Here is a 27987-nt window from a genome sequence, read left to right on the forward strand (position 1 = left end):
AAATCATGTCCTTTTTTTTTTTTTTTTAACCCTCTCATACCATCCTCTACACTGTGGGAAGGTATCTTTCTCACATGTGTAGCAAACCGTCACAATGGTGGGTTCTCAACAAATACATCTCCCGGTATCCATGCCCTTGAGTAGTCATGACCTCTACTGGCTCTGGGATTGGCCATGTGACTTGCTTTGACCGATCATATATCATCACACACAATGCAATTGCAGGCTTAAGTGCTGGCACATCAGAGCTTGTCCTTTAGAAATCGTCCCTCTTGGAATCCAGTCACCATGCAGTGAGGAGGATGGTCTAGAACTGGCTGTTGGAGGAAGAGTGGCCATGTTGTGGGCAACGAGGTGCTGCAGCCGACAGTCAGCACCAGGCCCCCAGACATGAGTGAGGTGTCTTGGATTTTCAGCCTCAGCTGAGTTCCCAGCTGAATGCAGCTGCATGAGAAACTCCAGCTGAACCTACATGGAGAACTGCCCCGCTGACCCATGGAATCATTACAAATGATAAATTTCTATTATTTTTACCCACTAAATTTTGAAGTGTTTGTTATGCAGTAATAGAAAGCTGAAACACCACACGTGAGCTTAAAATCCTCTGTTGGTTTCTAATTTCCCGTGGGTGACGTTAAAATTCATTTCCATGTCTTGTCAGCCTGTCAAATCAGGACATAACCTGATTTGCACTCTCATCTCCCATCTTTGTACCGTTGCACAAGCTGTGTCCTCTGCATGGAGGACCGTCTTCTTCTTTCCCATGTGGTCAGGCTGTCACCCTTCAAAACTGTGTTCAAATATCACCTCCTTTGTTACTTTCTCCAGGCGGTTAGCCACTGACTCCTCTATGTTGCTATAGCACTTAGTACACGCATCTTCTTTATTGTCCGTGACATGCTTGTTTATATTTGGTTTGGTTATATATTTGTCTATCAATTTGTTTTTCCAATTGAACATAGAGATTGAGTGGTCTGGTCCCCACTTACCTCTCTGGCCTTAGTTTTGCTCTCACACTCTGGCTGCTGTACCCACATTGAATCCTGTTCACTCTTCCTGGGTCACTCTTCCATGCTCATCCTTCCACCACCCTTCATCCGCAATTCCATTTTTCACACCTCTATTCAACTGTTAGTTTCCCCCATAGACATCGCTTCCTCAGGACAGCCTTTCCTGACTCTGCAAGGCTGTAGTAGATGCTCCATTTGTGTACTTCTTTCACAGTGACTCTGCTTACCCCCAAAGCCAGTTCTTATTTCACCTCTTTGCTTGTCTGCACCTCATAGGAGAACAAAAATTCTTAGAATCAGAGAATGATTCTTCCTTACACTTGAATCTAGAACAAAGCCAGCGTAGAGTGTGTATTGAATAGGTATTTGCTGCAACAAAGAAATAAATGAATAAATAAATGACGTTCTTCATATATACCAGCCACACATCCTGAATTTTTAAGGATAGTTATGTTTTCGAATGTTCCATGCCAGAGTCTCTACAGGCATAATCGCACTTGCCAAATTTTGGTTTGGAAAAATAAGATCCATGTACCTATAAGAGTAAAGTATAGTGGGGATATTGCCTTTCTTTATTTGGACTATTCACTTAATGTAGCCTAAACTTACATTAACTTTTATTAGCAACCATACCATACTGTTAGCTTATAATGAAATTGTGGTCAAATAAAATCCCCAGGTCTCTTTCACATGAACAGTTGTCAAAGTGTATAAACAAACTGGTTGAATTAATAGCTGGGAACAGCTAATAGGGAAACCCTATTGCTTAAAATGCAATTCTTTCTGGGCCAAATGTTCGCCCATCTTAACAGTAATTGCACAGTGCATTTGCAGCTAAGGCCTCATTAAAACTTCATGCTCACCTGTGCTTAAGCAGCACCGAGGATGCACATGGGTTAAGGCAATGGCCAGGTGATTGCCTCCTGGGCTTGCCCAATTGTGAATTTCAGTTAGAGCCACAAAAGTCTGTGCCTTTGTGTCATGATTTATTATAGGGAGCTTGTATCCCAGGGGAATTTAAGCAATTCAGAAGCAGCGGGAAGAGACAGGGAGGCAGGTGAGCAAAGAATTGAGCGACTGTTAAAGGTATTGTGACACCTTGTTAATTATTAACTCTGGCAGCAGGCTGTCAAGTTAGCCGGAAGGGGAGGGTAGACCTAATTAAGTATCCAAACAGCATTTCTAAGGAGCAGATATAGTCCAGAAGCAGGCAGTTTCCATGGAGTTGGGCATAAAAAAGTCAAACACTTTGAGTCTTAGTGAACCTGGATGTATTCCAGAAACACTTGCAGGTAAGTTCTGTGTACCTGCACTGGTTTCCAGTTGGATTCATGGCACAGGCCTCAAGCTGCCTCCATTAAAGAGACACTATAGGATTGATGGCCAATTTCTAACCCAAGGTAAGAGGAATGGTACATAGAAGAGAAGGAAGAGATGAATATTTGGGCTACATTAGGGCAGTTGTTTAAATTACCTTTCTGTTCAGTGCAAAGTCACTGAGAGGGAACCCTATGACATGACTGATTTTGTAAGAACTCGAATATAAAATGACTCTTTTCTGCAGGATACTTTGGAGAAATTATACATATAAGATAGTGGGTCTCACTAGATCAAGGGGATAAAAATCTAGAGGTTGGGTGAATAGAAAAATGCAACTAGGAGGAGGAGGCAGAGAAGAAGGGTTCTCATGAGAGAAACGACGGCCTCCCGGGGCAGGTCTGCTTTCTGCTCTCAGGGGTCGCTGGGGCTCCTTCATAACTCTTCCTCCTTAGGCCAGCTGCCTAACCACGTCACCTGAGATTCACACGCGTAAGATAAAAGATGGCATCTACTTCCCAGAGTTATCATGACAATTCAATGAAATAGAACACATTAATTTCCCAGGACAACCCTTCTCTCCACTGCAGGAGACTGATAAACAGAAGGCACCTTATCCACACCTGCCATTAAGCCGCGTAGGAACTAGCGAATAGGAGGACTTTTCAAGGAGGAGTGGCTTCAGACGTCTGCGGGCCACTTCCTGAGGTAGAGAACTTTATATTGTCTGCCATGCTCGGCCAGGCACTATGCTACTTTCCAATGCTGTCTCTGAGCTGGGTTGCCACAGGTGCGCCCTTTACAACTAGAGTGGGCCCTTCACATAGACTTGGATGTGAAGGGTTCCTTCTAAAATTGTGCAACATGCAGTCTGCAGAACTGAACATATACGTGGTCCCTCATAAAGTACTTTAAGTGTTTGTAGATTTTTTTTTCTTTCCATGAAAGTGAAATGTACACATTACAGAAAACTCAGGAAGTACAGAAAAACCAAGTGACAAAACTATTCAACTGCTCAGAAACAATCCCTCCTACAGGTTTAACGTGTTGGTCCATTTCCTTCCAGACTTTTTTCTTTACATATTTACCCCTGGCTATTTACTAGCTGTATATTCTGTTCTCCTTCTGACTGGGACTGACCCTTAAGTCATTAATGTTAAGAATGAAAGAAAATCTCTTGTGACTCCCCCTGTAGGATGATAAATTCAGAAAACTTTTTTTCTGACATAATCTGAAGTATTAGAGTTAATTGCTGATACGTTTTTACATTATATATCTTCTCTTTAAGGTTTATTATTTTGATATCTGTAAGTCATAAAATAAAATTAAAATCTTAAAAAAAAAGGAGATAGAAACAAAAGAACCACTACCGTGATAGGTTTAGAACCCACAAGAAGAGTCAGGCAGAGCTGATAACTTTGAAGACCTACGTGTCTCTGTTAGATGCTGTGGTATTCAAACTTATTCAATTTGAAATAAAACTTGAGATTTACATTGCCTCATGTTGTTAATCCTTCTTTCTCATTCAGGATCACCAAGAGTTACCGACTAGATAGTGCCTAGTGGGGCTCAGCTATAAATATTCTTAAAAAAAGAAATTGTTAGAGTGCTTTACAGTTTACAACGTGTATTTACTTAATGCATTATGTTGAACCTCCATAATGACCTTTAACATTTAGGCATCATTGTGTTCATTTTTACATATGAGGTCACTGAGACACAGAATGACTTAGTTATTTTTCTCGGGTAACCCAACTGGTAAGTGGCAGAAATCCATGTCTGAGAGCCTTCTCCAAACCTGGAGACTGCCAGGGCAAGCACTTGACCTGCCTAAAAGAACAAGAATGTCAGTGGGCTACAGTTTGGGGTCAAGGTTGTGAGCTGTTTTGTGTATGTTGGAAGAGTCATGGTCTTTCATTGAAGAGATCACACACTTTATTCACTTTAGGTTCCAAGTCTCATTCTCCTCTTAAAAAAAGAGTCAATAAGTTTATATAATTAGTGTCTACAGAATAAATTTATATTTTTTTCTCACAAGTGTTACTTTTGAACTGCACTGAGCACATCTACCCACAAATTCACTCTTTGCAGAAAAATAGCACATTAATTGCTGTATTAATACATTTTGATTTTTTCTATCTAAATTGTTAAGTCAGAAGAATAAATAGGATGAATCAGTTCTTAAATTTACAGAGTGGGGCCCTACAAGAGTACATTTACCTCAGAGTTTGGTATGATGCTAAAGGGTTTAAAAAATAACTTAAAAAATACCTAGTTCTGTCACCACAATTTTCTTCCCTTCGTCCTGTATGTAGAATATATAGATATGTGATAAATTTGAATATATATTTATAATTATATAAATTATATTATAATATAATACAATATTATATTATAAATATACATATAAATTATATAATATTATAAATATATATATATATAAATATAGACTATGCAATATATCTTCTGCTGTCACTAAAATGGGTTGACTCACCCAGATTAACGCTGATGTAATTTATCAGGGCCTTTAGTCTTCTGCATATACAGTGATGATATTGTTATTCTCTTCTTTCTATGTCCTTAAGAATCTTGATCTAAGTCTCTTCTAAAGGGTAAGAAAGAGAAACTTCAGAAATGTGTATTTTCCTAACAAACTATCCCTTTATTAAAAAATTAGGATCAAAAGAAAAACAAGAACTTATTCTCTACTGAAAGGATATAGGTAATGATAATCCAGTTTAAAGTGAGAAATTTTAAAACACCACAGAGGTAATTTTGAGAAATCTGTTATCACCTTCTATAAGGTTCTTTATAACTAGTAATTTACCTTAATTTAGGATTACAGCCCAAGTTTAATCTTTCTATTATATTAATTGATTTCCAGATTTATTTCCAATTGATGCTGTCATTGGGGCTGTAACCTGAGAAACAGAAAGTGGAAATTTAGGTCTTCGTGCCTTTCCAGAATATTTTTTGATCTTCTGATATTACAGGTGATGAAAGTCGCCTAGCATCCTTGCTTTTTCAGTAGGAGGTAGAATTTAATGTGTAATGGGAAGTATTTACTGAAACTGAAGATTTTGTTAGGTGAGGAAATGGTTGCTGCTGAGAATAGTTACATTTTAAAGGAACTATACTGTTATAAAATACTGTACTTTCAAATCAATTTGGAATACAAAATAGTAAGTTTTTCAGATAAACCACTGTGCTTGTTTTACTGTTACCTACATAATCTATAACTGGAACTTTATGAGTTATTTGACAGTAAAAATATTTATATGTTTTCTTTGTATTATGTGTTATTGACATGAGTTATATCAGCAGGTCACCATCTTATATTCCCACCGCCTTGTGAGATATAAGAATATTTTCAGAGTTACTGTAAATCTGCTAAAATTCCTTTTCTAACTTGATTTCTTCAAGGATTGATTTTGGATTTGCCCGAAGGGATATCCGGCAATGAACTAAGGGCTTTTATAAATTACTCCATGTAAATTCTACCACTTCTGTGTAAAGCAGATCTATTGCCTGTTTTGCTGATGAAAAGACTGAACCTCAGACCAGTTCAATAATGGACCTCAAATCATGCAACTTAGTACATAGCAGAGCTGGCACTGGAATCCGGGTTGTCTGGCTCCAAAATCTGCCTTCATGTCTTTTTTCTGTGTCTTACTTCTTCTATATTCCCCAAGAGTTGGGTTAACTTTATGAAAGTCTTTAGTTTCCGCAAGTTGGTTAAGTAAGTAGGATCTTTACTTATCATTCCCCTATACTGGAGTTCTTATCCCTCAATATATTGGCATTGAAACACTTGGTGTTAGGACTCCTCAGGCTCCAAGTGTGCAGGGAACCCTGGGGAGAAATCAGAGGGTGTTAGCATGCACTTAACATAAGTATCACATTTACATAGCAACTGATTACATTTACATTTCCTCACCTGTCAATTCCAGCCTCTACCCAATCAGGTGGCAAGTATAGAAAACACCTAAGAAGAGATGAAGACATAAAAGAATTCACCCGATTTCTTTTAACATAACCAAGTCCTGTCTTGTGATTTGCAAAAAAGACAAAGTCATTTATGTCTTACTTTGAATTCTGTGGGGTTACATATTTACATTTTGTGAGTAACAAAACTCTCATTTTGTCTGTGTTAGTCAACAAACGTGGATGGCCAGAAATAGGCTATGCTTTTGGTATATGCTCAAGTAATATGAACTAGGGCTATGCCACACTAAATGGAACGCTTTCTCTTTTTTAAGGGGACTGGGACGGGTACTCAAGTGCAATGAATATGCACATAGGGTTGTGACAGGTCTTGGTTTGAATCACATCCTGACCTCTTTGTGCAGGTTATGGATCTGTTGATAGCCTCAGTTTTTTATCTGTAAAAGAACGGTGGTAATGCCCCAGAGAGCGGGCAAAGATTAAGAGTGTAATGCACCCAGCACAGAGATTACAGTGGAAAAAATGCCAGTTACCCCAGGGGAGCAGAGTTCTTTCCTGCCAAGGTGTGCTGTGACAGTACATGGCTTTCATGTCCTTGATCTCACGGTGCCCTCATTTTCTGATGATTGGGATCAGGCTCTTTAGTATTTATCTCCTTGTTAATTGAATGACTAGTTCTGGATAATGGATAATTCTCAATTTTCTATTTTTAGAAAGTGTATAAATAGCTAAATTAGATTTAGGCAAAGTGAGCTGCAGTATTTGATATGCTGAGGACATAATTAGGTTGCTCCGTTTACCTACACAGTCGCAAGCAAACGTTAACTAATTAATCTGTAACAGACTTTGATGAACCTTTGAACTAGATAAAAATATGCCAGTCATGGCAAAGTTCTACTCTATTCTTTGAGAACTTTCAAAGGACTGAAAGTGACTAATATATTTGGCTTTATAATATCATCTGCAAGCTCTGATTTTACCACCCTGAAATCTTCGGAGGTTTCTCACTGCGTCAGAGTCAAATAAAAGACATTAGGGTAAGCTAAAAAATAAACCCTTGTGCCAGGAATCAGAAGACCCACGCTCTGGTTCTGGCTCCTTTCTTTACCCTTGGTAATCTTGGACAAGATGTGCAGCCTTCTGGATGTCAATTTCCTCATCTGTGACGTAAGAATAATAATCACCAGGTCGGAGAGAGGTTTGCAGGCCATAGTGTCTGTGAAAATACGTCTGAGAGTCCTAAGTGCAGGCCTGGTTGTTAGGTATGGCGATGAAAGCCTTGGGGTGTCTCCCCCTCTACCTCCCGGGGCCCTCTCCACCTTCCAGAGCCCTCTATTTTCCATTCTTTGGACCTTCCCTGCAGTGATTTACTGTCTCAGGGCCTCTATTGACATTTGTTCCGGTACGAGAATGCCCCATCCCCAGAAACTCACCCATCAAGGCCCGGCTGCAACGCTGCAACTTCCATAAGTCCATCACCCATGCTCTCTGCCAGTAGGAGAGTTTGCTCGGCTGGCTCCCAAGGCATTGTTCATTCTGTTTATTAGACTTACCACATGCTGCCTTGTTTTATATTATCACATACAACACCAACCTATTTACCTTATGTATCATTACCATTCTTCTCTGGATTTTCACCTACGCCTCTTTTCCTCCTGGTTCCGAGAACTAAACCCACTATGTTTGCCTCCAGTACTGTCCTTTCTCATCTCCTCTGAGTAGTTACTCAATCATGTGGGGTCCCTTTCCTTTCCTTCCTCTCAGTGGAGCTCATGTCCTCAGCCCACAAACATACCTAGATGTCCCCAACCCTAACACAAGTTCCCATTGCCTTCCTTTCCCGGTCAAGGTTATGAAAAAGCAGAGTGCAATGCTGCCTTAATTTCCTCTCCTCCTCACTTTTCCACCCTTAAATCGGGGCCTCATACCCACAGTCCTCTAAAGAAACGTTTCTTTGCCATTTCTGCAGCTAAGCCTTCTCTTTGCTTGATTGCTCTTTCTCCAATTCATCCTAAATTCCTCCGCTAACTACTTCTTTTTCAAATGCAGTTCTTACTGTGTTACTTCCCTCCCTCACAGAAAACCTTTGTCTACAAAAGAACCGGAATTCTCAAAAAAGAAACAAAAAATGGCCAATAAACATGTGAAAAATATTCAACCTTAACTAGAAAGCAAAGAAAAATATCTTATAGTTTGATCCATTTTTTCACCTTTGTTATTGATAAAGTTAAAAAAAATATCCAAAATAATTGAACTTAGGGCTAAAAAAACACATTTTAGGAACAGTGGTTTCAGTGTAAATTGGTACAGTCTTTCAGAAATCCTCATAAATCGCACATGCATAATTTCAACCAATTAAATTCTATAAGGTATTGTAATTTCTTATTGCATTATTGTTTATAATAGCTAAAACTTGGTAACAATTACGTGACAATGGAAAGCACATACCCCTACAATAAAATACTAGGCAGCCACTAAAAAGATTGTGTACAAATACATTTATTGACATGAAAATATTTTATAATATATATTATGCAAAAATTTTTTTAAACGGCATGTAAAAAACTTTCAGTTTCAGAAATATTTACTCAGGAACTATTTATTGAGTACCTGCTCTGTTCCAGGGTACTATTCTAGGTGCTGGGAATATGAGTATGTATAGCAAGTTTGGAAGAATATATACAAAATATTAATGATAGTGAAGGTTTCTAGGTGGTAAAATAATTTTTAGGTTTTCTACAATGTATATGTACTATGTATATGTACTATGTACTATTTCTACAGTAACTCTACAATTTTGTAAATACCAATTTCTTTAGAATAAACATCAGACTCTTCAATGTCCTAGTCATACTTTTTCTTCCAGCCCTACTTTCCATAAGTCTGTCCACTTGACAGCTACTGTATATTTCTGTTTGTTTTATCTGTCCCCTGAATTTCTTATTATATCTGTCACATGGGACGTTCTTGCTCCATCTTGTCATGGCCAAATCCTATATAACCTCCTTTGTAGGCGCCCAGCAGGAAGCAATCTGCCTCATCTCACATATTCCCATGTCTCTGGTCTCTCATAGCATCTCTGTCTCTCTTCCTCCCATGACCAGACTTCACGATCTTTGAAAGCAGAGCCCATAGTCTTTTCTTTATTCCCAAAGGGGTGCTCACTGAACAAATTGACAAATGCATGCGTCCCTCTGTAGATTATACATTCCTTCAGGGCAGGGAATCTTATTCTTCATTGAGTCTTCTACACCAGTATTCACACGGGGCACCATTCTTGAGCATGAATACAGGCATGAAAACTTACAAGGAATCAAAGTCTAGATCTTCAGCTTCCACGTGTACTCAGTCCCCAAACTGAGAATGCAGGCTTGGGATTGAGGTGCCATTCTGGTGCTCCTGTACCATCTCCTTTTTTTAATCACCTTCTCCCACTTTACTAAACAAATAAACATTGCCCTAATATATAAATGTCTCCTGGGCATCAAAGTAAAGAACAGTTGGAATTTTTTCATGCAATCACATCATTTTTTCCATCCCCATCACCTACAAAGTTCCACGAGAGTGGTGGCTTCTTATTCCGTCAAAGTGACAAATTCTTAGCTAAGCTCTTTGCTCTATCTATCTACCTATGTATCAATCATTTTATCATTCTCTATTTTACAATTAGAATACAATAGGGAGAGGGTTGTCATGGAATACATATTAAGACATTCCTTTGAACCGAAAAGTGAAATCATACATTTTCAGGCAGAGGGGGAGTCCAACTGGCCTGGTAGATTTGACAAAGAGGAATTGTTTGCCATTTAGTTTATATGGTGGACGTTCTTTTCAATTCAATGAGCTAAGCCTGAATCTTTGAATGTTGACAGAAATATATTTAAAGCATGAAATGAGATTAAAATATTTTATTGTATTAGCAAAGAACTTTTGAAATGAAACACTTTGTTTTAAATAAATCTTTCTTAGTATATTGTGTATAAAATATTAGCATGCTTAGTGCAACATACCTCCAAGTAAAAGAGTAACTGATATAATTAATAGTCATTTGATATGTCTTGGTAAATCCTTTAAGTTTCTTTCCTGGAAACTGTAGAAGAATGTGTTCAGTATCTGGGTAAAGGTAAAAAAAAAAAAAAAAAATCCTTTTGCAAGTCATGTGTTTTCTAATATTTTGCTTTCCACAGAATTGAAGGAGATCCTCAACAAGTTTTCAGCTCATCGTGAAAATGTTTGATCATAGATCACTTAGTGGTATTTGCATATAACTTAGAGTTTGTGGATTTGAGTGACAGTGCTATAGCAAAATTTTCATTCTTATCTGCTTACTTATGTCAACAAATGTTTTCAGCACTACAACTATGAAAATGACATTGAAAATGGATTTAATGCCAATACTATATAATTCTAGCAATAATGAAGCATTTATAAAATTTAACTTTTATTTTTTAATAATGACTCGTCAAGACTTATAATGATAATGATGAGTCAATGTGGAAGACTATTTTAGTACCTAGACCCTGATGGCCAAGTGAAATAAGTAAATGCATTTTAATTTATATACCTATTTTACTGGCAGAAGTGAATGATTAAGTATAATGAAAACATCAGTTCAAGAAGAAAAAGGAACAATGTAAAAGTACTGACTCTTGAAGAGCTTGTTAATAGTTTTTTTTTTTTTAAAGATTGATTGATTGATTGATTGATTGCTATGTTGGGTCTTCGTTTCTGTGCTAGGGCTTTCTCTAGTTGTGGCAAGCGGGGGCCACTCTTCATCGCGGTGTGCAGGCTTCTCACTATCGTGGCCTCTCTTGTTGCGGAGCACAGGCTCCAGACGCGCAGGCTCAGTAGTTGTGGCTCACGGGCCTAGTTGCTCCGCAGCGTGTGGGATCTTCCCAGACCAGGGCTTGAACCCGTGTCCCCTGCATTGGCAGTCAGATTCTCAACCACTGCGCCACCAGGGAAGCCCGTTAATATTTTTTAATTGATGGTGGTGGATAACAAATTGCTCTGGTATTTATTTATTTATTTATTTATTCTTATTCAGATTATTTTCTCATATAGGTTATTAAAGAGTACTGAGTAGAGATCCCTGTGCTATACAGTAGGTCCTTGTTAACTATCTGTTTTATCTGTAGTAGTGTGTATATGTTAATTGCAACCTCCTTATTTATTCCTCCTCCCACAACTTTCCCCTTTGGTAACCATAAGTTTGTTTTCTAAGTCTGTGAGTCTGTTTCTCTTTTGAAAATAAGTTCATTTGTATCATTTTTTTAGATTCCACATATAAGTGATATCATATATTTGTCATTCTCTGTCTGACAATTCACTTAATATGATAATCTCTAGGTCCACCCATGTTGCTGCAAATGGTATCATTTCATTCTTTTTTTATGGCTGAGTAATTTTCTATTGTATATATGTACTCCATCTTCTTTATCCATTCCTCTATTGATGGACATTTAGGTTGCTTCCCTGTCTTGGCTATTGTAAATAGTGCTGCAATGAACCCTGGGGTGCATGTGTCTTTTCAAATTATAGTTTTCTCTGGATATATTGCCCAGGAGTGGGATTGCAGGATCATATGGCAAGTCTATTTTTAGTTCTTTGAGGAACCTCCATATAGTTTTCCATAGTGGCTGCACCAGTTTACATTCCCACCATCAGTGCAGGAGGGTTCCCTTTCTTCAAATCCTCTCCAACCATTTGTTGTTTGCAGACTTTTTAATGATGGCCATTCTGACTGGTGTGAGGTGATACCTCACTGTAGTTTTAATTTGCATTTCTCTAATAATTCGTGATGTTGAGCATCTTTTCATGTGCTTTTTGGCCATCTATATGTCTTCTTTGCAGAAATGTCTTTTTAGATCTTCTGCCCATTTTTTGATTAGGTTGTTTTTTTTGATACTGAGCTGCATGAGCTGTTTGTATACTTTGGAGATTAATCCCTTGTCAGTAGCATCGTTAGCAAATATTTTCTCCCATTCTGTAGGTTGTCATTTTGTTTTGTTTATGGTTTCCTTTGCTGTGTAAAAGCTTTTAAGTTTAATTAGGTCCCATTTGTTTATTTTTGTTTTTGTTTTCATTACTCTAGGAGGTGGATCAAAAAAGATCTTGCTGCAATTTATGTCAGAGTGTTCTGCCTATGCTTTCCTCTAAGAGTTTTACAGTATCCGGCCTTACATTTAGATCTTTAATTCCTTTTGAGTTTATTCTTGTGTATGGTGTTAGAGAATGTTCTAATTTCATTCTTTTACATGTAGCTGTCCAGTTTTCCCAGCACCACTTATTGAAGAGACTGTCTTTTCTCCATTGTATATTCTTGCCTCCTTTGTCATAGATGAATTGACCATAGGTGAGTGCTCTGGTATTTATACTCAACTTGATGCATTTCCAAGAGGGATGTAATAATTTTATTTTAAAATGTCAATAGTTGCAATAACCAGAAATTAAACCCTTTTCAACAATTTGAATTTGTGATAAAAATTCAGATATTGACCCAAAAATGTGTGAGAGTATACCTGGGTTTTCAAAATTCTTTGGGGGGACATGAGCAGAGATAGTCAAAAATAATTTGCCCTATAAGACAGAGTGCTTTGCACTTCACTGGTGCTCAATAAATGTTTGAGATGGATTAAATCTAAAGCAATAATTAATAGAAGGTATAAAACACTTATGTTATCTTTTCAAAATCCTGTACAGATGGAGTATAATTCTTGGCTAATTTCCTCCCAGTAAAGAGTTTGGTCCACTGGTCATGGTGAAGAGAACAAAAGTGATGGCCCAGTTTTCACCTCCTGCATGGCTCATATGCTTCTCTGGGTTTAATTTAAAAATATGAAAATAAATTCCCTCAAAATTTATCATCTTCTTGACTATAAATAACAACATTGGCCAATTAATCTCTATATTGGAAGCCTACATTGACTTTAAAATATTTTCAAATGTAGTAACTAGAACAAAAGTAACTGAGGTTGTACCAGAGAGACAGGCTTTGACATTGGATATTAGCCAGGGAGTTCAGGCTCACTTGTGGCTCACAGCCCCACATTTTTACAGTTGTGAAGACCCAACTTTACTCTTTGTAGTAAAGGACATATCATCTCATTTTGAGCAGAAGTGATCTGGTCATGGCATTCTCTATTTAATTTTGGTAGCAAATTCTGCCAACCAGGGAGTATTATTAACAACTTTGTCAGAAAAAAAAAAAATGTTGAGCCCACCTTAAAGGTGTTTCAACATTTCCAGAAGATTGAGATGAATGTTTATGTAATGTTTGCATGTGAGTGACTCAGTCTTACCTGAGTCTTTGTCCTTTCACTTTCACCCTTGCTCATGGCCACTCCACCCACACTCACCTCATGCCACTCTTCAAACATGCTCTGTCCTCTGCCTGCATAATGTCCCCATAATAATGGGCTTACTCCTTCTTCTTACATTCAGGCCTTTGCCCAAAAGTCACCTTTTCTGAGAAAGCTCCCCTGACTACCTGCCTAAAATAACACCCTTCCCATCACTCTACTGTAGTACTCTCCTCCTAATAATTATGTTGGGATGAGAGTCTTAAACTGGAACTGTCCCAGACAAAGGGGCCTATGGTCATCTATTCACAGCACATATCACTAGTTGACTTTGCTGTCTATGAAAGTTCCTTGAAAAAAAGAGATTTGTTCACTTGGAGGATTGGCTGGCACATGGTGGGCCTTGATATTTGTTGAATAATAGTAAAATTAGCATCATATACCAAGAATTGTTGCATGACATTATTCTCTGACAATATAAATTTTAAGGATTATTAATACATATTGCCAAATTGATTCCAGAAAGATTTTTATCTTTCAGCAATAGTTTATGATAATTCTTTTCTAACATCAATCACTAATATCTTAATATTGTTACTAATTTGATAGACAGTTCCAATGTGCATACCTACAATTACTGGGAAGAATGAATGTGTTTTTGTTTGTTTTTTTTACATTTATTAGCTATTTGTATTTCATCTGTGATAATCTTTCTATTATTTTTATTAATTTTCCTAACCAATATTTATTGCACCCCCCATTACATGCTTTGCAAAATAGGAGGTAAAGATAATAATTACAATCTATGGTCTCTACACCCCAGAATTTTATTTAGTCAGTGAAAAGAGTATATCATATGGGGAATAATAAGTATGAGAAAAATTTAGAAAATGACCTCACTGAGAAATAATTAAGGAAAAAATATTCAAAAATTTTAAAAAAGCAAGTTTGGAAAGCATCTGCATAAAGTCCTAATTCAGCAAGGTTTAGTTTCTGAGACACACAGATTTAAAAAATACATCCACTGTTTCCTAATTGATTTTGCTACATCTGCATAGTGGATGAGAAAGAAGCAGAGATTTTGAAAGAGGAATCTTTCCACTCCCACTGATCATAAAAAGGGAATGGTACAGAAAGGAGCTAGGTACAACCTGTCTAATTCCTACTGGAAATAATGGAATGAGTTAAAATCAGCTATACCACTTGGTGCTATGTTCATTGGATTGCAATTAAAGTGATGTCATGTGTTATTTGGCAAAGGAACTCAGAAATAACTGAGTTCTGCCCTGTCATAGATACCTCTTGGGGTGAGCTTTCTAGGGAAATATAATCACGAGAGAAAGACTGACCAAGACTGACAAAACTGCCCATTTTTTTGCTTCAACTCTGGCCTTCATCCTTAACAGACTCCAGCCAGTCAGCTGTTCCTGGACCATTCTTCCTCTCTGAGCCACATGGCTTATACCCTAAACCCAATCCTTATTCATTAAAGTTACCAATCTTGTTGGCAGAGCTAAAGTAGACCTCCCAAGCTGGGAGGAAATATAAGTAAAGAGAGATAGAGAGAAAAGGAGGGAAGGGGGAAGGTGTCTGTCTCAATGCAAAGTCTCCTGCTCCAAGCTTTATCAAACCTGGACCCTTGAACCTAGAGCTGCTCTTTGATACAGGAGAGAGTCCAAAGTGGGAGACAGAGAGAGCTAAAGATAAAGAGAGTTGCTTGGGATTTCTCTGAGGGGAAATAGCTTTGGTCCTCATTACCATTCTATCTGCCATGTAAGAAACAGAGACCAGAGAGGAAAAATTCACATTCAGGTGCTGTCACCTTCATCTCTCTGATAGATGTGCCAGTACAAAGTCCTAGGGTTTCAGCCATTCAGATCACAACTCTTTTTCCTCGGGGTTAGGCATATGACCCTGATTCATTCTTGGGGATGGGTGAGTAGGGGTATGGAGAAGAAAGCAGAGATGCTCAATGAGCTTCTTCTGGAGGTCAATGCTCACCATTTTGATGAGAGATAAAGATGGCATAAGAGGAACAGGCCAATAAAGAGGAAGCTTTGCTCTCATCTTAAATGAGGCGAGAATACTCAGCAAAATTAGGTCTAAAGCTCAGAGAGATGCTCTTTGCTGCAAAAGGGTAACACTTGAAATAGAGCCATCTGGGGATTGATTAGCCTGAAATTTTCAAGAACATCAAAGGAAACTGAAAGTTAACTGGGAAAACATCAATTCTCCTTAGAGTTAAGAAATTTAGGGAAATAAGAACTATACATCAGAAAGAAGAAATATTTTACATACAGATTTTTAAAAACTCATTTGTTTTCCTTTATTTGAAAGTATATTTAACCTCAAATGAAAATGGAATTTTTGGAGTCAGAAATTTGAAACTAGAATGAACATTTAACAACTATCCTGATCTTCTCACATTGTAGATAAGGAGGCTGAAACATGGATATCACTAAGCTAGACTAAATCCAAGTTTCCAGGCTCATATGCAGAGTCTTTTTTCACTATTACAGTGGATGACTATGTCTTGCAAGAGAGCAACTTTGTTTAAAAATGATAATGAAAGGCCATGAATGAACCTAGATATATATAAGTTTTAAAAACAGGTTCTGTGTCTCTGATAAGTGAAGAATTGCATCACCAAACTAACCAAAAGCACAGTTTACTGATAGCTTAAACAATCTGCAGATATGTGATCCATTATGCTCTCACAAAGAAAAACTTTTTTTTTTTTTAGTGCTGATGCTAATCAGTAAAGCACATATAAATGTATGAAGCAATATAACGTAATATAATAGTATTTTCTATATGCTGGGCTTTGTTATAAACATTTTACATGTTTTATTACATTTTATCCTTGTAACAACCCAATGAACAAAGTGTTTTTATCATCTCCGTTTTACAGATGAGGAAACTAAATGACAGAGATCGAGTCACTTGTTCAAGTTCACAGTTTGTTAATGACGGAGCCAGCATAAGCTGGGGGAATAGTGTTGACAGAAAACTGCTCGTAAAATCTGAAGGAGGGATCAACTACCACTTCCTGTAGTAGAATTTTATTCAAAATATACCACAGTGACCCCCATCAGAATCTGGGCAAATGTGATATTTGCAGAAGATAATTTAAAGAATGTGTTATTTTGCTATTCACTCAGTTATTCTTGATTTTCGTTTTAACCAGACTTGATCAGCAGAAGGTTACACAATTGAAATATACCATGACCACTCATGGAATTGTCTTTACAGACTTTCAAGATCATGGCTTTGCCTTTCTTGAAGGGTATTGCAAGTTCAGTCTCTTCTTATATTTTGTTTAAGAATGTTGTTGAGGCATTGTCTAGTATACTATTTGGTGCCTGTTACCTGGAGCTCATTGTGAAAAAATTACTTTAGAAAATTGTGCTGGAGAAAGTTTGCTTCTCCTATGATAATTTTTGTATTTGAGACTGTTGCTCTCTTCATTTTAGATGCCAGGGAGCTTAGAATCAAGTTAGAAAATGATCTATTACAATTATGTATAACCATTATGGCGGAGGCATCGATTTTCACTTGCTTCTAGGTTTGACTCCTCTCTTTATTTATTTTTCTCTTGGACACAATTCTGTATCATCATATTGTCCCCCCAAGCACTCCTTCTCCCTCTCCCTTTCCTTCTCCTTTTACTTCTTCTTTACCATTCTGGGGATATATTCTTGTTGTAAACCACCTCAAATCCATTGTGTAATCATGTTAGGTACGAATAAACTAATTCCCACAATTCTACATTGAGTGTAGGGACAAAAATCAATGTCTAAGAACACTTTGAACCAGAACCTTTGAGATCATTATCGTTCAACAACAGTAAACCACTAAAACCTTTATTAAATGACTAATTACACAACATAACATGGAAAAAAAAACCACATAAGTATGAAGAGTAGGGTTACGAAGATCTTAGAAATAATTTTGCAGAGGACGATGCTAATGCTTCAGGAGGCTAAATGGTTTGCCTCGTGTTACTCAGCTGGTTAGTGGCAAAGAAAAGAAACTAGAGAACAAGCATTATTTATATACTCAGTACATAAAGCTGAGTCCAATATTATGGTTTTTAAAATTCAAATATGGTTGATTTACAATGTTGTATTATGTATGCTGTTCAGTTTCAGGTGTACAGTAAAGTGATTCAGTTATACATACATGCATATATATATGAATATAAGAATACATATATATCTTCTTTTTCAAATTCTTTTCCGCTATAGGTTATTACAAGATATTGAATATAGTTCCTAGTGCTATGCAGTAGGCCCTTGTTGGTTATCTGTTTTATATATAATAGTGTGTATCTGTTAATCCCAAACTCCTAATTTATCCCTCCCCTCTCCAATATTATGTTTTACATCTCTTCTAATATACTAAGAAATAAGACTAATTTTTTAGTATATAAGGCTAATCAATAGTCTAAAAATTAAAATTTGATTTTCACTTTATTTCAGCAAAAGCAGAATGTAGTTAGAGTCTAACAAGGAAGCCACAGGAGTATGGTCAAGTCTGTAACAGAAGGATGCATCGGGAAATAAGGGAAGACAGAGGATGGACACCTAGCTTAGGCAAGAAAGGCCAGAGACAGCTTCATGGATGAATGACCATTGAACTGAGCCTTAAGAAGAAAGTGGGAATTAACCAGATGGAGAAGGCTGGAGACATTTGGAAAGATGGGAAAAAGAAAACAAAAATAAGCAGGAATTAGAACACAACCAAACCTCTTCCTGAAGCATATGGCAGTTCTTGAGGATCTTCTGCAAGAAAGGGTCCATGTTCTTGCTTTGGAGTAATTTCTACAGAATGGATTGGAGAAGAGGTGATAGTATGGGCAGGAAAACTGGTCAGCAGGTGATTGTGAACATTCAGGTGAAAAGTAAGAAGGATCTGAACAACACGGTGGCACTGAGGACAGGGAAGAAAAAATACTTTTGAAAAGTAGTAAATGGATATGAAACTCTGCAGACCTTGTGATCCAATCAGGTTGGCAGGGGGTGGGGGTGGGGTGGAGGAGAGCAATGAAGGACGGGGGGAAACATCCTGACTCTCAGGCTGGCAGCTTGGGTGACTGTGTATTAGGGGCACCACTCCACAAGAAAGGAGAAGTGGCAAAAAAAAGTGAGTCTGCAAGGAAGTCCATTGTTGAACATACTTATGTGCTGTTATTAGATGTTCTAGTAGAGATATCCAATTAGCTTTGTGTGTCTGGTACTGGATTGCCATGGAGTGATCTGCAGGGTAAGATAAGAATTAGGAATTTTTACAAGCGATTACTCTCAGTAATTTTTGAAAACTTGCATATATTATTTTGCAGGAAAAAAAAAAAAATCTCCAGAATTGTGATATTTGTTTAGGGCCCTGTGGTGTGTAGGTAGTCTGTAGCATAAGATGAAACTGCACAGAGAAAGTGTATAGAGTGAAAGAGATCTGAAATATTGACATCCCCTCCCCGTGTTTAAATGTTGGATGGAGAAAGACACCCCCAAAAGAAACTGAGAAGAAGTAGTCAGAGGGGCAGGAAGAAAACCAGAGGGCTTTATGTCAGAGAAACCAAGAACAACATTGTTAACTATTACAAAAATTCAACCAAAGAAAAGTGTATTACAAAACAAAGGTCAATGACAAATAATTTTTAAAAATAGAATAGAAACTGTCCCTTTTATTTTGGCAATTAGAAACTCATTGATAATATTATTAAGATCAGTTTTATGTAATATCTCACACAATGCAAGGACCAAACTGGATATACAGTAGATTGTCAATACTGCTTACTGAACCAATGAGGGGATTTTCGCTTCAGGTTAGCAAAGAGAGTTTGGGGTGTTTTATAGGAATTCTGGGTAAGAAAAATGCATAAATTCTCATATGATTAGCATATACCTGTAAAATCAAGATGGCCGTTGGGTGTTTTACATCAAGCAAATCATTTAAGCCTAAAAGTGGGTTAACTTTTAAAATAGGGTAAAAAAGTTCAGTTCAATGTTTTTCTCAGTCCAATTATTTTACATAGACTTAAACAATGAAATGAAGATTCAAACTGGGGAGGGAAGCATGGACGTTGGAGGGTTACATGGGAAATTTTATATTGAATCACCTAGTGTGATTCTGGGTGTGTAGAAGATGCTCATGAAATGATCACCATCAATATCATTACAATATTTCTGGAATTAAAATGTTCTCTAGTCAAAGGCAAGTTGTAGAATCTAATGGTTCCTGCATGATGTGCCTAAGTGGAATTATTTGGGGATTAATCTCAAGGTATTAGTTTTTTTTCTATTGAAAAATATGTTCATAGTAACACTGGTGTGAATGGTAATAAAGTTGAATTATTGACATGATAGCATTCTATTTCCTTGAATTTCTGCTATTCTGGAGACATTGTCAAAATTATCCTCTTAGGCATTCATTCTTTTGTAAATATTGCAGTTCCCAAACTCAGTTGTACATACATAACTATTCTTGCAGGGAGAAGGGTAGAATCAAGAAAGAGAGGGAGTTGGGAATCACTGCTGTTATTCTTTATGTCAGCAAGCATTACAGGCATTTTTTAGCAGCCTGTTTTGGTCTATTGCTTGTTAAAGCAATATGAAAAACTATGTAATTATATTCCACGAATAATTGATATAAAGAATGAATCACAATCATACCTTGTATTTTTTTCTCTCTCCTTTCAAGCCTTGCTCTTTTTACAGTAGCTGCATGTTGGTTCTAGGCTGAGTGCCAGTTGTATCAATTAAACAGTAACTAATTCAAGTACATTTGCAATCTGTGTTTGAAATGCCAGCCCATACAGTAGTTACCAATTAAGCATGAGGCAGATTAATGGAGGCATTGTTCTCCTGGGCTAACTCCACCACATTGTCATTAAGCAGTAAGCCCTAGTGAACCAAAGACTTCGATTTAAAGGGAAAGGGAAACACATGCTTACAAAAAAAGAAGTTGGGTGTTTATAGCAAGCAGAATTATTTAACAGGAAAGGTGGCGGATAACCTTTTGAAGAGAGAAGAAATTATGGCTGTTTAGTGTTTTTCTCAGTCCCTTTATTTTGCATAGATTTGATCAATGCAGAAATATAAAGTGGCAAAATGGAACGGGAAATAATGGGAATGGATCAGACAGACAAATGGCACCTGTAAGTTCACAGTTCTTAAAACAGATGTTCTTTTCAGCTGGCTATAGTATATTATTATCTCCAGGAACCCTGAAGAGAAGGTACAAAGATTCACTAGGGATAGTGGAAATGCAGTGTATTTACTGTGCAAAATACTTGGCTCTGTACCCCTCTGCCCACCCCACCCACTCTTGCCCATTTTAGGAGACAAATATCTGGGGCATTTTAAATTTATAGGCTTATGATTTTTAGAACCTAGTGTAATCATTGCAAAAAAAAAAAAAAACTGGTTTTGGCACTCACTAAACATTTAATGATTGTAGTTCATATAGAACAAATGGAAAGAGATTGAGAATTTAAAAAGGAGTAATTTATTTCTGTCCTCCAGCATGCCTGAATTCCTGTGGAAAATTCCTTTTCCTTCTTTCTTGTTTCTTTCTTTCTTCTTTTTTATCTTTTTGATTGTTTTAGCCAACCACAAAAAATTTGATGCCTAAAAAGACATTTGGTTCTTTCTTGTTAAGGAAAAAGGGTTCTATTTTTGTTCTGTGTCATTTTTCCAGTGGGCTCGATGGAGTTAAACAAAAGGTTGATCCAACCCTCAAGTTGATCAGTTTCCCAAATCTTTAAAAATGACACAACCGATTGTATTAGTTTGATAAGCAATATTTAAATTTTATCTAAAGAGCACAACTGCTTTTTAAATGCATCCACTCACCAAACTCTCCTCTATTTCAGTTTTCCACCTCAGTCCACCCTACTGCAATCCAGAACCGCACCCCGCCCCAGCTGGACATCTCCGCCAGGAGTATCAGTTCAAAGGTAACATTCAAAAGTGAACTCACCACCTTCCAACCCCATTTTTTTGTCTTTCCCCTCTCTTGGCAAATGGCTCTTTGTCTGCTCTCAGGAAGACACTGCCCACCCTTCTGTGTGGACGGGGAGGAGGGATGAAAGCAGAATCGACTAAATCCGTGAGGAAGGTTGTCACTGTGTGATTCATCTTCTTAGATACGTGCAATGTCTCTGATTGCAGAAGGGGTGCGCGCGTGTTGTGTGTGTGTGTGTGTGTGTGTGTGTGTGTGTGTGTCTTTCTATCTCTTTATTGTGGCAATGGAAAGAATCCCTTGTTATAGCTGTCTTCAACTAACTTTAATCATTATAGAGACGTTCCCATTTGGCTGTCATTTCTGCTTCCAGCGCATTTAAGATGTATTTAGGTTTCCCAGATAACTGGAGTGTGTGGCTTTTCTACTAATGAAAGTATCGAAGGGCTTTCACTTTCTATTCCCCTCTCATCCTCCTTCTTCTGGCTCTTCTTTCTCCAACCTCCTCGCACCCTTCTTCTCCCTCCCCCCATTATTGACTCATTGGTAGTGGAACGGAAATGTTGAAATCAATATGAGAATAAATTGCCCCATGGTCTTTATTGCGGAGGCAAGGTTTCTACAGAAAATCCTTGTAATCAGAAAACAGGGAAGATGAGATTAAACTGATTAAACTGAGAAAGTCAAAAAAGGACAACTTGAAAGATTAGCTCTACAAGCCAAAAAGCCTAATGCTCCATGCATACTAAGTGGAGCTGTCTTCTTCGCTATCAGCCCCTTCATCGGGTGACCTTCTGTCGCATTAGCACAGAGCTACTTGATCCAAGGCAAATACTGGAAATTGAAAAGCCAGAATGCCAGTGATTACAGCAGGTATCAATATTATTGTAATGATGCTCCGTTATCATTAGGGAACTTAATTACTTAGGGAGAATGAGAAGGCCAGAAAGGAAAGCACCAAGCCCCCGCTGAAGTCAGCATCTAGATGGGGCTGATATTTGAGAACTGCCTCAAGTTTAGATTCAAAGGTAGTCAGAAAGTGAGAGCAAGGAGCCGGGTTTAAGAAGACTGCCATGAGCACAGCAGGCTTGCATAGTGAATGGTTGGCCACTAAGATGCAAGACAGGGTTATTAGCTCTTGGAATGCCTATCACAATGTCTGCTACGTAGTACGTACTCCATAAATAAGAGTGAAAGAGTACATGAATAAACCAAACAAATAAATCAATGGAACTTACTCTGGTGGCATGCTAAAAACGATTCATTCCTAAGAATAAAGATGCCAAAATATCAAATTTTGAGTACTGATCTTAAGCAACTCAACTCCTTTTTAATGCAAAGCTAATCTTAGATCCCAACCTCTTTTTAACTGCCTTTCAAATTCAATCTCTCTCTTCCCCTCACTCCTGCCTCTATTTTTTCCGTAGAGGTTTATAGTTTTTAGCTTGGTTGTTGTGATGTTGTGATTCTAAAATGCAGAGGTCAAGCTGGGCACATGTTTTCTTTTAACTCTGACCCCTAAATAGAAACGTGGAGCATTTCTGAACACTCTAGGGCCCTGGTTGTGCTGAGGCAAGCCAGAATTAGCCCCAATTATTGATCTCCAAATAGACCTGACCCTGCCGGACCTGCCTCCGTCAGGGTGCTGCAGAAAATTCACATTTCCAAATTTATTGAATCAAATGTATTTATTTTTGAGAAGGCACAAAAGCCAAAGTAAACTTCAAACTGCCTTTGAATGAACTCACATCCAGTCATACCATCAGCAAACTTTGTCCCACTGAAGTCACCACTAGGCCAGTTATTTCTTTGGCCCATTGGAGGATTAAAAAGAAAGGAAGGGAAAAAAAAAAATCTGAAAAGGGAAAAATATGTTTGGAGAAAGGAACATGGAAAAGTTAAGGTCAGAATGGAGTGTTTTGAGGAAAGGTTAATTTAGAAGTCAGTCGTATTGCAGGGCAAGGGTTGTGTTCATTCTTGGCCACTGACTCCTATTTACACTTTGGCAACTCTCTGGCCTTGGGGTAAGGAGGTAAATGGTGATCTAAAGCAAGCTGAGATTATTTACAATTGTCTCTATGGAAAAGCAGGTGGTTAGTCCTGATTAAAACCTTCTTCTTTGGATAAGAGATGGGAAGAACAGAGTGTGAGTACTTTTCATGCTACCCAGGAGGCTACTTTCAGAATCCACAGCCCAAATCTAACTGCAGGGTTTCTCTACCATATTGTTCTCCTGCCAGTTCACTATCCATGTTGGGATATTCAGGCATCTCCATGCCTAGGAGTTGAGGTTGACTCTCATGGCTCTCAAAGACAAGAGGAAAATCTTGCTTTAGGCCAAGGTTTGCCTCCTTAAGTCATCCTTTCTTGTTCCGGATGAACTTATTCCAATGTTGATTGAATGTAGCTACACTCCTTCCCCTCAAGGGTAAGCCCCACCCTCTAGAGACTCTAGACCCAAGAAGATTTTGATCCCATTGGTTGAAATACACTTAAAAAAATCCTAGCCACCAATATTCCTGAGTTGCCTTTGTTAACTCTGTGCTGCACATTAGAATCACCTGAGAAGCTTTTGATAAATCTCCCGCCCCCACCCCTCCATGTTCCAATTAGGTTGACTTGGAATGAGGCTTTTTGTTGTTGCTTTTATTTTTATCTTGACCATTATAAATCATAGGGTGATGTGGTCATTTGACTCATGCTTCCTCCACATTGCTGAACTTTTATTTATTTGTTTGTTTGTTTATTTATTGCTAAAACACCAGCTTTTTAATTTTCTGTTTGGTTCCTGTTTTTGACGGCGTAATGTCCAGAGAAGCAGTGTTTCTCCTGGAATTTGTTAGCTCTAAGTGTACAGTCCATGCTCAACTCTGGTTGCGCATTAAAATACCCTGGTGAGGTTTTAAAAATATATGAATGCTGGGTCCACTCCAAGATATTTAATTGGTTTTGAGCAGAGCTTAGGAATCTGGATTTTTTGTTGTTTTTTTAAAATGAAATCCTCAAGGACCACAAACACAAACTGTTAAGTGAATTTGAAAGCCACAGATACCCTGAAGGCTTTGCCAATTCTGTTTGTTTGTTGTTTTTTGTTTTGTTTTAAAAGCAGAAAAAGCGTGGGATGCATACTATTTTTTTTTCTTGAGACATGTTTAATGGGTAATATCTTTCAGCAATCAGGAAGTCACTGTTGAGTCTAAAAACTGCACTGACATTTGCTGGTTTCAGAATCGTACTACTTTTACCGTGATCTGCACCAGCAAAAAAGACTTTCTACAACTTTTGAAGCCATGGTTCAGACCTAACACCTCAGTTGTAGCTGCTGTAGAAAAGCCTAATGCCTTCATAACTGTTTATCTGCCGAAATGGCAAAAATATTGATTCCACATTTTAAATCTAATGTGTGCACGTCACATCCGGGGTCCTCACTACAAGGGAGAAAATGCAGTTTCTATCATTCTTGCCTTTGTACTTAATTAACAAGAGTTCAAGATTACTAGACGTATGATCAACATGCAAAGGTCAACTGTAATTCTAACAATAGCAATGAGAATTAGAAAATGTAATTTTACAAAAGTGATAGCATGTACAACGGCATAAAGAATAGAGAGTAACTGGGAATGAATCCTATAAAATGCACGCATAGCCTTTTTGGAGGAAAGGATAGCAATTTAAAAAGGTATAATAAACATGCCAAAATAAATGGAGCAATATGCCATGTTCATTAATAGCAAGTGTTAATATCCTAAATATATCTTTTTATCCCATATTTTTCTATAAATTTGATAGAATTCCACATAGACTCTCAGAACTATTTTGCAGAGAATTTGACAGAATTATTCTAAAATTTATATGGAAAAATCAAGGGTTTGAGAATACTCCAAAAATGTTGAAGAAGAACCAGGTAGAGGGGCTTTCTCTACCAGATATCAAAATACATTATAAAACTATTGTAAGACCATGTGCTATAGCCATAAGGAGAGACAAATACATCAACCAATGGAACAGAGAACATAGATATAAATACATATACATAGAAACTTGATTTGTGGCAGAATTGAGGCTCGAGATGAGTGGGGAAAGGATGAGCAATGAAATAGGTGGATCTGGGATTACTGGTTTTTAATGGGATGAAAAAAAGTCACTAAAATGAGTATCATATATTACTCCTGAACAAGAATCAATTCCAGGTTGCATAAATGCTTAAATGTGAAAAGCAAATTCTGAAAGTTTTGAAAGAAAATATAGGACAGTATTACTCCAGGTGTGAGAGCATTTCTTATTTATTTTTTTTTATTTTTTTTGGCTACGTTGGATCTCTGTTGCTGCACGCAGGCTTTCTCTAGTTGTGGCAAACGGGAGCTACTCTTCGTTGCTGTTCACGGGCTTCTCAGTGAGGTTGCTTCTCTTGTTGCAGAGCACAGGCTCTAGGCGTGCGGGCTTCAGTAGTTGAGGCACGTGGGCTCAGTAGTTTTGGCTCGTGGGCTCTAGAGTGCAGGCTCAGTAGCTGTGGCGCACAGGCTTAGTTGCTCCGTGGCATGTGGGATCTTCCTGGACCACGGATTGAACCCGTGTCCTCTGCATTGGCAGGTGGATTCTTAACCACTGCACCACCAGGGAAGTCTGTGAGAGCATTTCTTAACAAGATACCAAAAGCACAAACCATAAAGAAGGAAATTGGTAAATTTGACAACATCAAATCTAAAAACTTCTTTGTATCCAAAGATCCATAAATAGAGGAGGATTATAAACTGGGATAAGATATCTGCAGCAAATGTGACAAAAATTTTACTGCTGAGAGTAAAACAAATTCCACAAAGTGATAAGAAATAGAAAAGCAAAGTAAGTTAGAAGAAAATAAGCCAAACAAATAAATAGGTATTTCACATAAGCAATGGGGATAGGCAAAACATACTTGAAAAATGTTTAAACTCGCTATGGTTAGGGAAAGACACATGAAAACCCTGAGATGCAATTTCAAACTCATCAAATTAACAAAGATTAATATGTCTAAAATTAATATTGGCAAAGGTATTGGCAAAGATATGGAGAAAGGAACATTTCTAACACTGATGTGTGGGTATAAATGAAGGCAACCACCTTGGAAAACAAACAGGAGACTTCTTGAAAAGTAGAACATGGTCAGACTCCTGGATGTATACCCTAGGGAAACTCTCCCACGTGCCTACAAGGAGGCATGTGCAAAAATGCTCCTAGTAGGATGGTTTGTAATGTAAAACTTTGAGAACAACTTACATACCCACCAACAGAAAAATAAATGAATTATAGAATGTTCATATACCGTAAAGTTATACAGCAATACTTCCCAACATTTTTCACATCATGGCACACATAGGAAATAACATTTGTATGGCATGCTGGTATACCTAGAGGGGATTTAGGGTCACTTACATGTAACAGGACCATGCCTCCTGGTTTGTCCAGGACAATACTGTTTTTTCCAGGACTCTCCCAGTTCAATCTATTGTGTCAGTGCAATTGTTAATAGTACCCATTGCACTTTCAAAGTATTCTAATTTGAACAAAAGTTATATGGTCACCCTTTGTTTATGGGGCTTAGTGAAACAAACTCCATTATATTTTCATTTTATCTTATAAACATGATAAAGATAAAATACAAATATTATGGAAGTCTTTAAATATTGAACTGTTAAAAGATAAACTTAGACATATTTTTAAAAATTAAGAGTTTATTTGGGGAAAATTCACTTCTAATCAGGCAGCACCAAGTGCTTAGGAGCTCTCTATCCACAGGAGCCAAGGGAAGACTTTTATAGAGAAGAAGGGGAAGCAAAGCAAAGCAATTGTTTGATTGGCTGTAGCTTAAGCTGTTGCATATTTGGGAAAACCTGGTTGGCCGTTTGTGATTGGCTGTCTTTAGGTTTTGGCTTCTTGACCTTGAGGCATTTACAGGCTTAGGTTTGGTTGCTTATATGGGAGGCTAAGGCATTAAAACCACCTCAGTCTAATGGCCTCCTTGTTTAATTACTTTAACAGAATACGTGTAAAATAATTTTAAAAATATTAATGAGGAACTGGAACATATTCACATTGTTAAAGGATTTCATTTCTATAAAAGGTAAAATTGTGACCCCCATGAAATTATAAAATGAATACGTGTCAAAGATTTTATCCAATTTATTAATTAATGAGGGATTCAGTAAGATGTTAAAGCAAGTTCAAAAGAGAATCCAAAGAATAGACTCATACATAGGCAATCAGTAATGCTGAAATGAATTTACTAATAGAAGCAAACTGATTCAAGAGCCTAGCACAATAAAATGTAATGTTTGGAATCATTTCTTCCACGTAGGAAGAAATCAATTACACTCCAAGAAACAAAGCTCATTTGCATCCCTATGAATAGGACCATTTGCATTACCTTGAACCAGGAACATCTTCATCACCATCAGCCCCCTACAAGGTAA

At 37.6% G+C, this 27987-nt stretch overlaps 1 long non-coding RNA gene across 2 annotated transcripts in view; it reads left to right on the top strand.

Annotated features, from left to right (window-relative positions):
• Positions 1-1106: 1106 nt before the first annotated feature.
• Positions 1107-27987, top strand: part of LOC309634501 — a 61220-nt gene continuing 34339 nt past the window's right edge. Inside the window, exons 1-2 of one of the 2 annotated variants that reach the window (XR_014248150.1) lie at positions 1107-21694; positions 27873-27983. This is a non-coding gene — a long non-coding RNA (uncharacterized lncRNA). Of the gene's footprint in view, positions 21695-21794; positions 27984-27987 lie in introns of those variants that run through there. The other variant, XR_014248151.1, reaches the window with a different exon arrangement.

This window comes from Balaenoptera borealis, assembly GCF_965194805.1.
Source record: "Balaenoptera borealis genome assembly, chromosome: 9".
In the NCBI taxonomy this organism is placed as follows: Eukaryota; Metazoa; Chordata; class Mammalia; order Artiodactyla; family Balaenopteridae; genus Balaenoptera; species Balaenoptera borealis.